Below are 16,955 nucleotides of genomic sequence, written 5' to 3'. Positions count from 1 at the left end.
TGGCATTTGAGATTGACATTTGGCATTTGAGATTGACATTTGACGAAGAGATTGACACTTTGGGAATGACATAATATTTTAGTGTTGCCAATTTGCTTGTATAACTCACGTCACAGATACACTATTCTTATGTATTAAAATATAACCCTGGTTTACTTATATTTTAGGCGCAATAGGGCTCAATCAAAAGTCAATCAAACATTACTGTATTCTTTTTGTATGAGGTGATTCAGGCATGACCGTAGCTCGACCATGCACAGACGGGGCCCGGACGGTATCATAGGTATGTTAATAACGAAATAAACGTTTTACAATATCCCACCATCGATGTGGTTAACCTCGTATGTGGTTTTCTTTTCAATTTGAGAGTTACCTACACTTATTTAACAAATCTAGATCTACAAATAGTACTTAGGTACATATAAAGAGTTTGTTTGTTTGAATACGCTAATCTCAGAAACTACTGGTCAGATTTAAAAATTCTTGCGGTGTTAGATAGCCTATTTATCGAGGAAGGCGAATATATCCATCATGCGGAGCCACATGCGGAGCGGAGCAGTACGGGTAAAATAGTGTCTTGATTTAAAGTGTGTGTGTGTTCCACAGACTCATTTAAGGTTTAGCTATTTGGTGTCTTCATGTTTCCTGTTAGATATTTTAATATTATCTCATGCTACTCAACGTAAGCATTTAATTATTGTAAAATATACGTATAATATAGCGATCATACGTCAATCACTCACATTTGCTAACGAGAAGCGAAGCAATAGGTACATATTAAATTTCATAGAAACCATGAACATGTTCTCGATTACTCTTTTGTGTTGTGTTATATTGTCAATAGTTCTATATTCTGAATGTAAACCTTTAAAAAACAGTGGAAATGAAGACAGAATTGTATTCCCAGATGAATATATGGCTATATATTTGTCAAAATCGAGTAAGACAATACCAGACATTGTGGACAAAATGCTTATATCAAGCGATCGATATGCTATCGGATCTATTAGAAAAGGCTTTAGGTGTATACCATTATAAAATTTAAATAATGATACGTTTAAAATCGTCTGTGCCGGGAGATTTTCGAAGGCTGATTGAAAAGATGTCCTGTAAATCTACAGAGGAATACCGGACATTTTATTTATTACAGAACTAAAGTATGTGTTTTTGTAAATAAGATAGTAAAGTATTTCTTATGTTCTTGTGTATGTAAATTAAATTATTTCGTTATCAATTTACATAGTTTTTAGGTTGAACTAATTTTATCTCATCTGAAAGGAAAATATGTAACATAATATAAATTCCATGTTAATTAATAATTATTGTTATTTATAAATACGTATCTTCGTGCTCAATAACCATGTTTATTGATTGTTTTCTATTAAATAAGTATCAATAATATATTATTCATAATTAAGTCAGCTCACAAAGTGATTATTTCTACTTAGGTAAGGCAAAGTTCATTATTAGATAGATATATGTAATTCAATGTTTGAATGTATTATTATAATTTGTACTTACACTAACCCACTACAAAACTTCTTTTATTTATTAAAATAGTCATAGAAACTTATATAATAAAAGCTATTTTTGATTACTTGTATTAATTTTATTTTTACCTATGTGAAATACTCTTTCCATTCATACTAATACTATAATCTAGATTTCCGCCCACGGTCTCGCCTGCTTTGTTTAAAACCTAATCTAAGATAGCCCATTTATCGAGGAAGGCTACTAGTGTTGCCCAAATGCAAGAACAAGACGAGACTTAGCCAGTCTTGGTCTTGGTCTTGCGCCAATACACCTGGTCTTGGTCTTGGTCTTGGTCTTGCGCCAATACACCTGGTCTTGGTCTTGGTCTTGGTCTTGCGCTCCCAGTCTTGGTCTTGGTCTTGGTCTTGCAGCAAGAGTCTTGCAAGTCTTGCAATTACCTATTAGTCTATCACTATTTATTAAAGTTTACTTTAAATCTTAGAAAAACGTATTAGAATTGGAACATTGTGAGCTTGAATTAACATAGCCATAGTAAAGATACTTGCGTGATCAGTATAATGTATTCATTTTCATTCTAAGCACTCTGAAACTTATTTATTCTTTGGAACACCTGTAGGTACTCTTAAAAAAATTCGAAATTATTTTGCATGAGTACGCCCTATGGCGGCAATCAAATAGTGTCAAATGTTATGATTTCGGCGTGGTGGCAACGATTGTTTTTCTTAGAGAAGTAAGTACAAAATCTTTGATGCCGCATTATCAAAGTGCCGATGGTTAAAACATAACTATGCATGCACTCAGTTTGATTTTAATAGATATTTTTTTATTCGCTATGTTTATGGTATTAGTCGTAATGCGCATAGGTCCAGTTTTTCATATTCTTTGATACAGTTTTTTGCGTCTCATAGAATTCCTAAGCGTACCTACCTATACACCGAACTGTTACACCTAACTACTCAGTGAAATAGCGCTAAGTCCTAGCTGCAAGACGCAAGAGTCTTGCAGGCTATGTCTTGTTCTTGCTCAAGTCTTGCACGGTCAGTCTTGGTCTTGGTCTTGCTAAAAATACGCGGTCTTGTTCTTGGTCTTGGTCTTGCAAAAACGCAAGAACAAGACCAAGACTGCAAGACCAAGACTGAATTTGGGCAACACTAAAGGCTACCATCACGCTAAGACAAACATGAGCCACGCGGAGGAAACCGCAGCGCGCAGCTAGTAAATTATAATACTTAGACCTTCCTTAAGAATCTCTACCGCTCTACCTATTATAAAAATCACATCAAAATCCGTTGCGTGAAGCGACTTGGATTGTACCTATGTTGTTATACGAAATAAGTGCGATATACTGCCAGTTCGACTGTGTGTATCTCTTATTCAAGAGATTTGTATGCAACTCTCTTGAAATCTTACTGAAAAAATTTCAATTGCGTGATGAGTTATATAATATGTCAATGTGTCTGAAGGTATATACAACAAAGTTGAAAGCTTTGAATGCATTTTTTAATAGAGCTATAAAAAAACGCATTAAAATTAAGAGGAATATGGCCATTGACGCCGTGCGAGGCCGGGTCGGGTCGCTAGTTCCTTAATAAACTACTTATCAAAATGATAAACCGCTGAAATTTAGAAAATTATTCATCCCCTAAAGGGGTAAAATAGGGGATGAAAACTTTTACCATGAAAATTTATCTTTTCCACGCAAGCGAAGCTGCGAGCAACAGCTAGTTAAATATAAACTTAAGAAACAACAAGGAAAACTTCAAATACATACTTGCAAATATTAGGCGTATGCTTAAAGATTGCGGAATGTGGTTTTCCTATAAAGCGCGGTTGAAGGCAAAATTTGTGATTACCGCTACACGATTCAGAAAATAATAATTTTGCAAAATAAGTCCGTAAATTGTTAATTTTATTTACATCTTTTTGTAATAAAACAATTAATTAAAAAATCTCTTAAAATATACATAAGTAATTGTAAATAAAGGAATCCCAAAATAGGGGATCGTGTTACTAAAAAACGTACTTATGTAGAAACTCAAAATCGAAAAAATATTTGATCCTTGCAGGGACGATATACTTATAGGCTAGTATTGTTGGAATGGAACTAATTTACACATGATTTACTACCTACATTAATAAATTAAAACGAAAAAACTTTTTCAACTGAGCCCAGTCATTCAACTGATGAAAATATGTAACCTCCAAAAACGTTAAGTCACTGGCCTTATTAAACGCGAAATACGTTTATAAAAAATATGAGAATTTCAGTATCAACTCTAGAGAAAAAGCTTTTCTAAGTAAAGCATGTTTCTATAAAAAGTACGACATGGGGTATACGTCTCAACTGTATGTCGGTGCATATAAATAAATATAAAACGTAAGTCGTAAGTAAGTACAAACGACACTTAATATTTTATAGTATTAATAAGTAGGTACCTAGGCAACTTACTACTTCATTTTAAATTTTAATCTATAATTTTATCTTAATATATGTATATAAATCTCGTGTCACAATGTTTGTCCTCAATGGACCCCTAAACCACTTAACCGATTATAATAAAACTAGCTGCTCCGCGCGGTTTCACCCCCGTGGCTCCACTCCTGTTGTCCGTAGCGTGATGAAATATAGCCTATAACCTTCCTCGATAAATGGGCTATCTAACACCGAAATAATTTTTCAAATCGGACCAGTAGTTCCCGAGATTAGTGCGTTCAAACAAACAAACTCTTCAGCTTTATAATATTAGTATAGATTCGCACACCATGTGCAGTTCGATCCAACTTGAGAGATAGAGAAAGCGGCCAAAGCCGCGGGCGGTAAGCTAGTCTATTATATGTATAATATGTACTAATATTTTAAAGTTAGAAGTACTATTTGATTTTAGTCAGAAATTACAATCCTAGTTAGGATTAGAAAAAAAAATAGGACTGGTGATAATTTTGCTATAGTAATTAAGTTAAATATTTTCCTGTAAGTACCCTTTTGGTTAAACTAATATTTGCGATTTGCCCGAATGCTTCTAACATAATCCGCTCTATGTTGGTGATAATTTTACGTACGTAATAATAGGCTACAGCCTACAGGCAGTTTTATCAAAAACAGAACGTACGTAACAAAACGGTAATTCCATAATAATTAGATAATTTTGTAATATTGTAATGAATAGGGAAAAGCTTATAATTTCGTAAATGGGCATATTAATACATGCAACAAAATGTGAACGGTTGTACAAATGATACTTCCTGGCATTTATGAATGATATTTAGTTTGGATCTCCTGTCATAATGTAATGTTTTAATTTTACGGTAATTTATACACATTTTATTATTATTATATTTCTATGTTGTATCTACCTCTGGGTTGTGGTATTCAGGCAACGATTTTAGACCATACCTATTTATTATTTAAGCTTAATATGTCTTATTATCACGAGCTTTAGACAAAAACTTTTGTTTCTGTTTGTACTATGGACTTTCTATTCAATTAGCTATTGAATTTTATGTTCCTTAACTTCTCAGAGACCGAGACAAATCATGTCTTATAACAAATAGATAAAGTGACTTTGACCTATTTTCACATCACTTCAGGGTAACTCACTATCGGAAGTCTTGGGTTTAAAATATAATAAAACATTTGTCGAGATAAAGATCTAGGAATTGTACTTACTACTTCTTTCAAGCAGGAATTAAATTAAATTATCCGATGCTAAATATTTTTATTAAAATAACTCTAAATAAATTAAAATTTAAAAAATATCGCATCTGATCTTATGTTCTTAAAGAATCTGATATTTCGAAATGTTTAAGTTGTTGATATAAAAAGTTATTTTGATCTTTATGAATAAATACGGAACGCTAGTTGAGATGCTTGTCACATTTTTAAGTGTTCCGACTTCGAGTATTTTCGAATTGGGAACTTGTCCAAATAGCTCTCATTAAATAAAAATAGCCTGAGTGGCGATCATTAAAAGTATTATAGGTTTAAATAATTAAGTCAATTGATACGTGAAAATCCTCTCTATATTTATGATTTTTTAACCATGCTACAAAATTGTTTTTTTAAATTGTTTAAAGCGAATGAAAAGACACCTGATGATCTTCGCGACCTATAAGGGAGAGGAGTGGAGAATGGTATCAGATAGATTTGGGTTTATGACCGTTTATCGTTTATTTATAAGATACCTAGATTAATTTATTAACGATAACATTTAGCGCTGATCTTTTAGACAGAGAATACCTCAGTGCGAGTTTGATCTCATTCTAGTAAAAGCAAATTTTTATTTTAATTTTCAGCTATAATAAAGTGACAAAGAAAAAGAGACGTAGAAAGAGAGATTATTATTGTGTAGATATCATATATTTAAGCAACTCCAAAAAAAAAGAACTGCTGTCGCAACGTCTTAAAATATATAAAATGAATTTGTTAAATGTTATGTAGCAATAACTGAATCCTCTAAACGCTACTCTCAACTGACTGAGGTATCAAGTAGGTAAATAGGGCCAGTGATAGCAGTTTTAGCGCAAGTTCAACTTTTATCGTCGCAAAGTAAAAATGTGGTAAACATAAACGCTATGTTAAATTTGGCTAGCTCGTAACATGTTATGATGTCTCTCCCACTAAGCCCGTGAACAAATTACCTCTTTCACTCACTTAAATAGTCCAAAGAAATCCACGCGAGCGAAATCGCGAGAGTTGGCTATAAAATAAAATTGTAATTGCCTGCTCTTCTAGTATTTTCGCAGAAGGCGTCGGAATATTTAGAATAATAACATTTAAATGCACGTTTCGCGGTATTTTCTTAGGTACATAGTGGTTGTATGTAGCAACATTATCATTTTCGGATGAAAATTGTTCGTATTGGTTACTTGTAAGAAATTTTGTTGATCTAAGTTATTGAAATGTATGGTGATTCTTTTTTCAATAAAAAATATACAAATAAACACATGTTTAACATGTTTTACATACATATGTATGATAGGTATCTATTGGATGGCTATTTCTCACTAGTAACTAGTAGGTGAAATTAACTTAAAAGAAAGAAATAATTAATATTCTAGTCAGATTAATAAATAATAATATTACAAGAAAATATTTTTTTTTGTAAATTATACAATGTCTATACAATATATATTCTCTATAGAATGAAAAACACAGACATGCATTAATATTTAATCGTAGCAAACAGAATAGATAGGGAGGCGAAGAGGGGAATTTTCTGCAATACTCGAGCGTGGCAGTTTAAGATATGAGAGATACCGTAGACCTAATAGAACAACCTTGTTAACTATTTAGCTCTTTAAGTAGTGACGCGCGCCCAGGATAGACGATCAGATTAGTAAAAAAAAATCGATAGTCTGAAATACTCGAGCGCGTCAGATTAAGATATTGGGGGTTGATTTTAGTGTTTTAAGACTAAATTTAACTAATCTGACGATAAGTCCTTGACGCCGCCAAGTTATAGGGTCGCGAACTTGTAAAAAAAAAACGTTAATCCGGCATTCTCGAGCGCGATTGTTTTTATTTTTATTTTGAAGAATATAATCTAAAACTTACTAAAAATACAAAATCTGCCGGTTTCCGCGTGACCGGAAGTCTGGAGGAGCCATTTCGTCTTCCGAAAAACGCGTTGCAGTATATAAGTCGCGAACGATACATTTTACAAAAAAAAAGTTTGAATAAACAAAAAAGGTAATTTTATTTTACACAAAAAAGGTCTTTTTACATTTTTGTCCAAAGTTAAAACTTTTTGACTTGAAGCATCATAAAAACTCAAACTCCCGGTTTTTTGAGTATATCTCGAAAACTGAGGGTGTTAAGAAAAATTGATATGAAATAACGATGATTAAAAAAAAGAAACTCTCAAACCTTTTTCGGTCAGATTAAGAGAACCCACCAACATTTTTGTCAGATTAAGAAAATATGCTTTCAGGAGACCGAGATAAACCTCCCCTATGAAAATCTGACGCGCTCGAGTATTTCAAAAGGACTTTTTTTTTCTGCATTTTAAAAAATTCATCGTAACTTATCGTCACGCCGAAATCGTCAGTTTTTTTAAGGGGAGCTTCCTTGGGGCCTACTTAACACCCCTTCCGAAAATCTGACGCGCTCGAGTAAATTTTTTTTTTTGTGCATTTTTGACGAATTAATATGCCTAGCCCCACCGCGCAAACCGGCAGATTAGTATACCGTTGTTATCAGAGGCACTTGGGGCATACGTAGTATGAATATCTGACGCGCTCGAGAATGCCCAAGTAGCTATTTTTTTTTACATTTTTGAAAATCCGTACACGCCAAACCCACCGCTAAAATGGTTTTTACCATAGAAGCTTTTCTTTTCGAAATTATTTTATCTATCGATTTTGATAAGTCTCGACGGCGCCGTTTAATTACGCCATTTAGCTACCTCGCCTCCCTATCTAGAAGGCTTTGCTCTGTCTACATAAAACTTGTGACAGATCCGTCGATTGTATTTATTGTAATGGATTTGGGCTCGGAAGTTTATTTGCCGTATTTCTAGGTTAATATTAAGCGCAATGGCCCCAAACAGAATAAATTGGTGATTTTCCTGAATTTTCTCTTTGTGCGAAATGATTTACGTCGTCATCTGAATCCCTTCGCCTTATATTTGACGTGGATAGCACTTCCACGCGTTTCTATTAATTGTTTCCTGTGGGATTAATTATTGTTGTTTGTGATATACTGTGTATGCAATACGATTGTTAGTGTTTTATATGTTAAAAGTTACGCGGCAAATTTAGTTTCATAATGTATAGAGTAGAGACAATTTAGTTTCATAATATAGACTTTAGGATATAATAATATTATTAGTAATTGTTTTTTATTTGATAATTAATTATTGTTTAAAAGTTAAACCAATCAATTACTCACTGCATTGGTAAATATAAACTAAAATAACAAATCCTGAAGCAAAGATATGAGCAAATATGCTAATCCATAATTATTAACGAGCATAATATAATATGTGAACCAACAAACATGCCAATACAATTACATTACAATTATCCTGCTCATTGATTTTTGTGGCTTTGTTTTGATTATTACCAAAAAGATTTATGCTAACGATATTCGAAGCCAAGGCCACAAAAACAACAACGAATAACAACGAGTCATATTGAATTCGTGAAGGAGTTCTGCCAAGACGCTTTCAATTACGGCGGCCGAAAAACAATGTCCTTCAATTACCGCTGTCCTTGGACCGCAGTAGTGCAGTGTGCGTGTGATCTGTCCGAGCCCATTTGTCAATTGTCGATTGATTCCCAATATAATGAAGGGTACATCGTTACATTGGAGCTAGCTGTCAGAGGCGGTCTTCCACTGTATAGATTTGAGAGTGGTGTGAGTGAGGGGGTCACGGCGGGGGCTGGTGGGGTGTATCGAACGCTGCGTGCGCACCCACGTTGCGTATTGTCATCCCGCCCGCTCTCCGCCGTTTCGTATCTCGCCGACCTAGTACCAAGGTGCGTGCTATTTGATTACGCCACGCGCCGTGTGACCCTATGTTTATATTGGCCTTGATATTACTTTAAAATGATTAATTTATTCACCTTCGATTATTAAGTTGGATGTTTTAATTTCATTCATGATTATGAGACACAAATTTATGTTAGGAATTGTTTTGAGACAGGAATGAATAAGTATATAATTTAATACTTATATGATGATAAGTTTAGAAATTTTATTTTTTTAATTAATTAATACATATAACAATGATTTTGAATTATTTTTTTATGAGTTACTTATCCATATCTTAACGAACATAATACATAGCTAATATATAAAAGCCCACCAATGAAAATATCCTACAGGAAAAAAAACAATTTTGTATGATGGGGTGACGACTGCATTATAATAAAAACAGTTAAATTTTATTACAACGCAACAGTTATTTGAAAATAAAAATGTTAGAGCCTACAGTCACAGCACGAAAATAAAAAAGAATTATTTTCTGTGAAGGACTAAGCTTCAAAACACGCTCTATGAAAGCGCCCTAAGAGAGTTTTCCACAACTCACTAACACCAATTCGCCGTCCGTATCCACGCAGCTTTTCACGCACACACGTGCTCGTAACAAAATAAGCGCCTGAAACTTTGAGCGGTCCCGTGAAACAGCGCCGCGTCTCGCTCGCACGCAGTCCCCTGTCCTATTTCAACAGGTTTCGCTTTTCAGCGGTTGCAGTTCGGAACGCGTGCCTGTAGTAACACAGCACAAACAGTGCGAGGAACACACGTCGTATCCGAAAACTGAAAACACAGTTTCACTGACAGTTCCGACTTTACCTGACATTCAGCGCCGTCCTCCGGCTTTCGGCGCCTTATCGCGTGTTCTGATACGAACTAAAATATTTCGCTACGGACAAGATTTATATTTGGATACGATGTAGCGGCATGTGTTTTGTGGATAACATTTTTCAGAAAGTTTTGTGAGTCATGAATGCAAACTTTATTGTGCCAAAAACAGTAATAAAATGAACATAATGATCGTTTTAGGACACGAAAGTTTGTTGTGATGTAATAGTGTTTTGATTAGAGTTAATATTAAAAAGTTGACACGATGTAAGATCTGGATGTTATCAATGTTTACCTCTTCTGTGTTGTGAGTAATAGTTATTAAATAGATGATAGATTCCTGTAAGTGAAGTCTTTTAGACTGACGAAGAAACAGCAAAAGGTTGTGATAATTAAAAGCAAACTTACGTGGAAATTGCAATTTTCCGTTTATCACTTACAGACTTATCAATGAAACTTCGGTTGTACTTTTTTCATACGTTGTGAGTAAAATTATATATTTACTTATACAAAAGCCCTAAATATAAAGTATTATCTTTCAATCAGGCGCTAATATAGTTATATTTCTACTTTTATTTATCGGTAATGCAAAACGGTTGTGTTATACAAAGAACTATTATTCTTTCATAATTTCCCTTGAGGTTGTGAATGCTACAATAAATGGACTGAAGGCAAATACTCCAAAATTTATGATTCAGATAAAGGACAAAATTGGTGAATAAAAGTTGTGATGAAATTGGACATTTATGCGTACCCGAGGGTATCGAAAGTGGCTTCATATGTAAAGGTAAGTTTTAGTTGCGTATTGTTGATTGTCAATAGAAAGGAACTTTGTAGTTCTGAATTTTGTTAGACCCGAATTTGTGATAACAGAATATTTTAATACGACTGGAAATAATTATATTTATAGCACCCTGTATGGGTCATGTTTAGTTTATATAAATATTACTCGACTTAAGAGTATTTAATATTAAATAGTGGTAATAAGCGCTTTCATTTATCATTCAATAGTCACTAATAAGTTTCAAATGTTTGAACGCTCTATTCGAATTAGCAGGCCACGATAGATTGCGGTTTACCAACAAAGTACAATATCCAGCTGCTAATTTTGATATTGGCAGCTTATTATTAGATTACAGAGGTTTCGAAACATGTTTAGTACGAATGTCATTTTCAATTTTTGAATCATCCACAACGTGAAATTGATATAGCATACGGATGTTCATTGTACTAAATGAACGCATTGTAGAGTCAAAAAGTTTGATGCGTGTTATTTTAAAAACCAACATTTGACGTAGGTACTTGTTTCCTTTATACATGTAGGTGCCCCTATTCATGCAAAACTACAAAAAATATACTTTCGATACATATAACATGTATTTCTGTATGAAAATAGACATAGCGCTTAATAGGCCAGTTGTTTAAGATACCTATTTAATAAATGAAAATTTTCAACATGGACTTGAAACCAAATTGAACTTAAAACCAAAATAAACAAATAATTGTTGTTAGCAAAATTACTATCTATCTAAGTTTATATGAAATAAATAAATGCCCTATAACACACCAGCAAAAAAATATAAGATTAACAGCGATACGTTCGGATGACATAGTTGTCTGCAAACTAGTTCTCTTATTAAAAGGTTTTCATCTTTGTTCTTAGTCTCCGTGGAAATTGCGAAAACAGTTTTTCCTACTTCACTCAAAGGAAATCGGATTCTGTAGATAGAATGAGATGTTCTCATTACAGGTGTTTTTTCACATGTATTCCAGAAGAATAGGATGATACATCGATCATTATTTTCTAGCGAACAAAGAAACAGCATTAAAGTTAGTGATGCAATTTGGAGAATATAAATTAACAATTTTTGTTACTTTACGTTATCAAACTCCAACTCAAACATTCATTTATTCAATTAGACTACTATTTAGTAGCACTTTCGAATCGTCATTACATAATTATTTTAACATTTACCACCGATACGTTATAACTTACGTACCCAAAAAGTGTGTGCTATGTTGAAATATACAACATATTTCATAAATAATAAAAATAATCAGTTAAAATAACAGATGGTAGAGATAAGAGATATAAGAGATAGTAGAGTCGACAGAGATAGAGTAGATGAGTACATAAGTTTGTAAAAATAGGGATATTTAACGAGGCGTCGGAGCTTTCAATTACATATACTTCAAGATTATTACACGTTTATTTTATACAAAAATCTATTTAAATTGACAAACTATAAACATCTTCATAGAAATTATTTATGTTCTTCCTAGTAACAAATGAAACGGATATGTTTTTACTTCTTAAAAGCTCAATCACTGCTCAAAAGCTTATTCATATTATATTATGGTTTTTATAATTTTTTAATTAGAACAATCACAATTTTCTCTTAAATTAATGAACCATCCTGTTATTTGAATTCAACATAGAAACACAAGGGAGATATATGTAAATCTTTAAATATGTAGTCGATAGCTATTTTGATAAGACTCTTCGTAGGCAGTAAATAATTTCGTCCTTACGTATTTATACTCAGGTACGAGATAGTCTGGTAAACGTCATAATATGTTACGGTAAGAAACGTCATAATGACGCAAATTTTGCGAACGTCGTCAAGCAAGATTGTGGTTTTGGAACAGCGCGACTTCTTTCATAACTTCTTCTACGATATTTTAATAAACTTCAAACCGATGTTTCATGTGACATGAGTTGGAAAAGAATACTTTAATAGAGTTATATATGGGGTTGTAAATTGTAAGTATATTTTAGAAATATATTAAACTACGTATATGTTACTAAATGAAAATTTAAAAGATCTACCTATGTTATAATCGCCTTAAGATTAAATACAATGCTTAATGCAGACTAATATTAATGTATGTAAATAGTAAGTATATTATGAGAGTTGATAAAACAATTAGTGCTCTTAAATTAAAGTTTAAAACTTAGGTATAATTAATACATGTAAAGTTGAAGTGAAACAAGCCAATTTCACGTCAGCCAGGGTAATTTTCATAAAGCTAATATAAATTATTATTATTATTAAGTTATTATGTAACAACAACTACTACAAATGAATCTATAATATAAAAATGAATCCCAAAGTGTGTTGGTAAGCGCATAACTTTAGAACAGCTGAACCGATTTCTTTAATTCTTTTTTTATTATATTCCTTGAAGGACCTACGAGGATGGTTCTTATGTAAAGAAAACGTGAATATGTACCACGGGCGAAGCTGGGGCGGACCGCTAGTTACAAATATAAATAGCGGGATGTTAAAACGCATTTTATATTTTTACACAAATTTTAAATTGCGGGATTATTAATCTATGATAAAAGCAAGACGGGGCTTTTTCGTCAATCGAACTTTATCATCGGCCTAAAGATTCCTTAATTTAGTTTACATCATAGAAATAGGCGCAGACTGATTGGTGCGAATAATTTAAATGATTCAGCTGTAATCGTTACTCACGGTCAATAAAACTTTGTGCACTATTCCAAATCCAACCAAGCGTAAATCATCTTAACGCAAATTAGCTACAATTCGTGTTTATGGTGCACATAAATAAATAATTACTAGCGAAATTTGTTTTGGACGGAGGTTATCACGGAATAGTGTGTCTCTCTTGATCGACTTGATTTATCTTTCAATAAATTATACGAGTTTCATAGATATTACATTAATGTCTGAAAGTAGGTTGTTTTAAATTAGCTGCGTGGATTTAGGGTTGTAATATGAATACTATATAGAAATTGTAAACAGAATATTTAAAACGTAAATTATATACAGTACATCGAGGCTCTACAATCTACATGCTCTATTATTGTATGCAATAGTATTTCATGTTAGTATTTTAGAAAGTTGAAAATTAAAACTATATTAGTACGTCTACCGTTTTCTGAAATATTTTGGTAATACAACATACATAATACATATATTCAGGTTAATTGTGGTCAAATATGTAGTTTTATATCGAAGGGTAGTATCGTATGTAATATTAAAAGTGTAGTGAAACATTCATGACTCATTCATAGTCATTTATAACTCATCTGGAACTGTAAAGTAGCCTTCATTTTATTTAAAATCACAAAGGAAGAAAAACCTCTACATATTATATACTATACATAATTATGTATACACGTGTATAATTTAGGAGACAAAAATAACGTAGGTACATAGAATTAGACATAATTAAACACGAGTAATTCATAAGCGTATCGGTTATGTCTGAGCATTTAATAAATAATTACGTCGAGTAAAACAATACATTTAAAATTTGTCATCAGTACGAATATTTTAGTCTCGACTGTAGCCGCATAACAGTTGTCGATGAGCCAAATCTCTAACGATAACATCTGCCAAGGCAGATTCTATCGCCATGATACATACATCGACCTTCTATTGTCTCCCACTGTGGAACGTTTCTCGGGAACGATGTGAAATATTACACGAATCGGAGATTACAAGCGCCTTGCGTGTTTTATTTACATATCACTGCGTGTTCGATTGAGTGATGTAAACTTTTTTAAATTTCACAGAGAAGTGCTTTCGTGGATTACATTTGGTATAAATTGAATTTTGATCTTGGTTATAGAATAACGAAATGTTAAAATAAACGGAAATTGTTTACATTCATTTTAATTTATGATCTAGATTATATTTTACAATAATTGTTTCATTTAAAACGAACTTGTTTTGAGACAAATGTAACTTTATCATAAAATGTTGGAACCTTGCTAGTTTCTTACGTTTCAACGACAGGTGGTATTATGGTATATCAATGTCGTGTACAGTCAGCAACAAAAGTTAGCTTAAAGATATACTGAATTAACATTTATGCACTCATAACTACTAACAGATGTTATCCGCATATTTTAGCTGTTGAATTTATTTTGGTTTAGAAGTAACATGTCTTCCACAGATCTACTTTCATTGCTGACTGTACGTGATAAATGAATGCTTCGTAGAAGTAGTGTAGCACCCGTTAGAATGCTATCTAATGACTTACAGTACAATATATGAAAAAGCTCTATCTTTTTACACAAGTATTGCAGCTGAATAGCTGAATTTAGAATAAATATCTGCCAACTTATGGGAATTTCATTATTATTGATATTAAAACCTTTCATACACCTTTCATTCATTCATTCGTAATATTGTTCACTCAATCTTCAATAATAACTATACTTTATAAAATCAGATAAAGCGATGTTAATTTGACGACTGACGAGTCAATGAGATCTTAAAAGAAATATGGAATTGAGAGTATGTGGGTACGTAATAAAAAAGTCGTAATCTCAAAAATAAAGCAGAGTAAATAAAAATAGTTCTAATAAAATAAATATTGCGAAGATATTTATTGCATCAACACGCGAGTCAAGGCTGCTGTGATGAAAAATTTGCTTACAATAGAGCGCTGCACGTTATGATTTATGCAGCAACGTCATTAATGTGCTGGTAGAATAATACTATTATTGTTATGTTTTATATTTCCTGTATGAAGTGTAAACTTTGTTAGATTTTAATTTATGCCATAATAATCTGTGCAAGTATATTCTATTATGTACCGCTTGGTAATCAAAATATTATTACACCCACCTTCATTAAAAATGGAGTATTGGATAGGTAATTATGAGTATTGCAGAGATATTGTTTTGATCACTAAAAATTTATCTAAATGCTTATTGATTAAACTAATGAGGATACTTATATGCTCTATAATATCATATTTTAAGAAATGCGCTTAATTTTCGCCGCTCTTTTGAACAATCCACTGCTAATCTATAATATAAAAATGAATCCCAAAATGTGTTGGTAAGCGCATAACTTTAGAACAGCTGAACCGATTTCTTTAATTCTTTTATTTATTATATTTCTTGAAGTACGAGGATGGTTCTTATGCAGAGAAAACGTGAATATGTACCACGGGCGAAGCCGGGGCAGACCGCTAGTGACTCATAAATTTACGTTATACAACGCTAATGCCTTTAATAAAAACAAAGAATGTAATAATAATAGTACCTATTAATATTAAATGTTCCGTGACAAACAATAATCTCTGTTCCAAAGCCCACCCACTACCACCACAACCTAAAATTACAAAACAAACTAAAGCAATGTATGTAAACCAAAATTTGTATAGCATAAAAAAACATTAAACGAATTTAATATATACTCATAGCGCATTACACACGCTGTGCTCGCTCTATGTTGTCGAGTTCATTTTCAAATATTTATAAAGTTGTACGTCGGTCGCATTTCCCGAGTGTCCTGGACAGATTTTATTTGTCAGAATTCACAGTCCAATATTTCGCCTTGTAAAAAGCAGAAAACTAAATGACTATACTGAAACAAATTACGCGGGCTCTCCGTTCGCAGCTTTTGATGTTCATCTCCGCGCCCGGGGTGTAACGTGAAAACTTTTCGCATTTCAGATTTTTCTCATCAATTCAAAGTGCACGAAATTCTCATGCAATTTACGAGTCACGATACACAAGTGCCGAAAGCAGTCCGTGACACTTTTTCGATCAAGTGCACCGTTGTTGTACACTTATTTTACATGCTACGATTTTCGTTGAAGCAGGATTCATTATTGACATTCACCCGTACTATTTCTGAGATCTCTTCTTTGGAAATTGACATTCAATTTAACTTACCTTCATTATTTTATGAGGTGTCTAAATAATTAATAATATTTGGGGATAGCAACTTATGATATTATGAGTTTCTGTCTTATTATATAAATACTATATAAGTAATACAAAAAGTTGTAGTATACATCTGTAATTAAACCGTCAGAGAACCAACAAAAAAGCCGTGCCGTTTTGTATATCTACAGGCTAATATGAAACTTTTTCTTAAAAAATAATCTCCCAACATGGTGTATAAAATTCATCTCAATTTTAAATAACAAACTGTACACATTCATACCGAAAGAGACTGTATCTTTTAAAGTTTAAAATACTAGTTATTCTTTCATAAAAATTCTTCATTTTGGCTTTCAGAAGCCACAGTATATAATAGAAAATATGTAGTAACCAGAATGTAACATTAACGGGGACACGCGTAATATGTGGACTTACGTCGTCGCAAGTATTTAATTAAAACAAAGTTGTACGAAAATCTCGGAGCATATTTCAAAG

The 16,955-nt window shown here is 32.7% G+C and overlaps 1 protein-coding gene across 5 annotated transcripts in view; it reads left to right on the top strand.

The window, feature by feature from the left end:
• The first annotated feature begins 9,651 nt into the window (after positions 1-9,651).
• The window catches only part of LOC123699578, a 159,789-nt gene continuing 152,485 nt past the window's right edge, over positions 9,652-16,955 (top strand). For all 5 annotated transcript variants that reach the window (XM_045646558.1, XM_045646559.1, XM_045646555.1 and 2 more), the window contains exon 1: positions 9,652-10,589. The gene's annotated coding sequence lies outside the window, so the exon portion shown is untranslated. The remainder of the gene's footprint in view (positions 10,590-16,955) is intronic.

The sequence above is a fragment of the Colias croceus genome, chromosome 18 (genome assembly GCF_905220415.1).
Source record: "Colias croceus chromosome 18, ilColCroc2.1".
In the NCBI taxonomy this organism is placed as follows: Eukaryota; Metazoa; Arthropoda; class Insecta; order Lepidoptera; family Pieridae; genus Colias; species Colias croceus.
The sequence above is the reverse complement of the archived record's forward strand: the minus strand, read 5'-3'. Positions and strand labels throughout refer to the sequence as shown.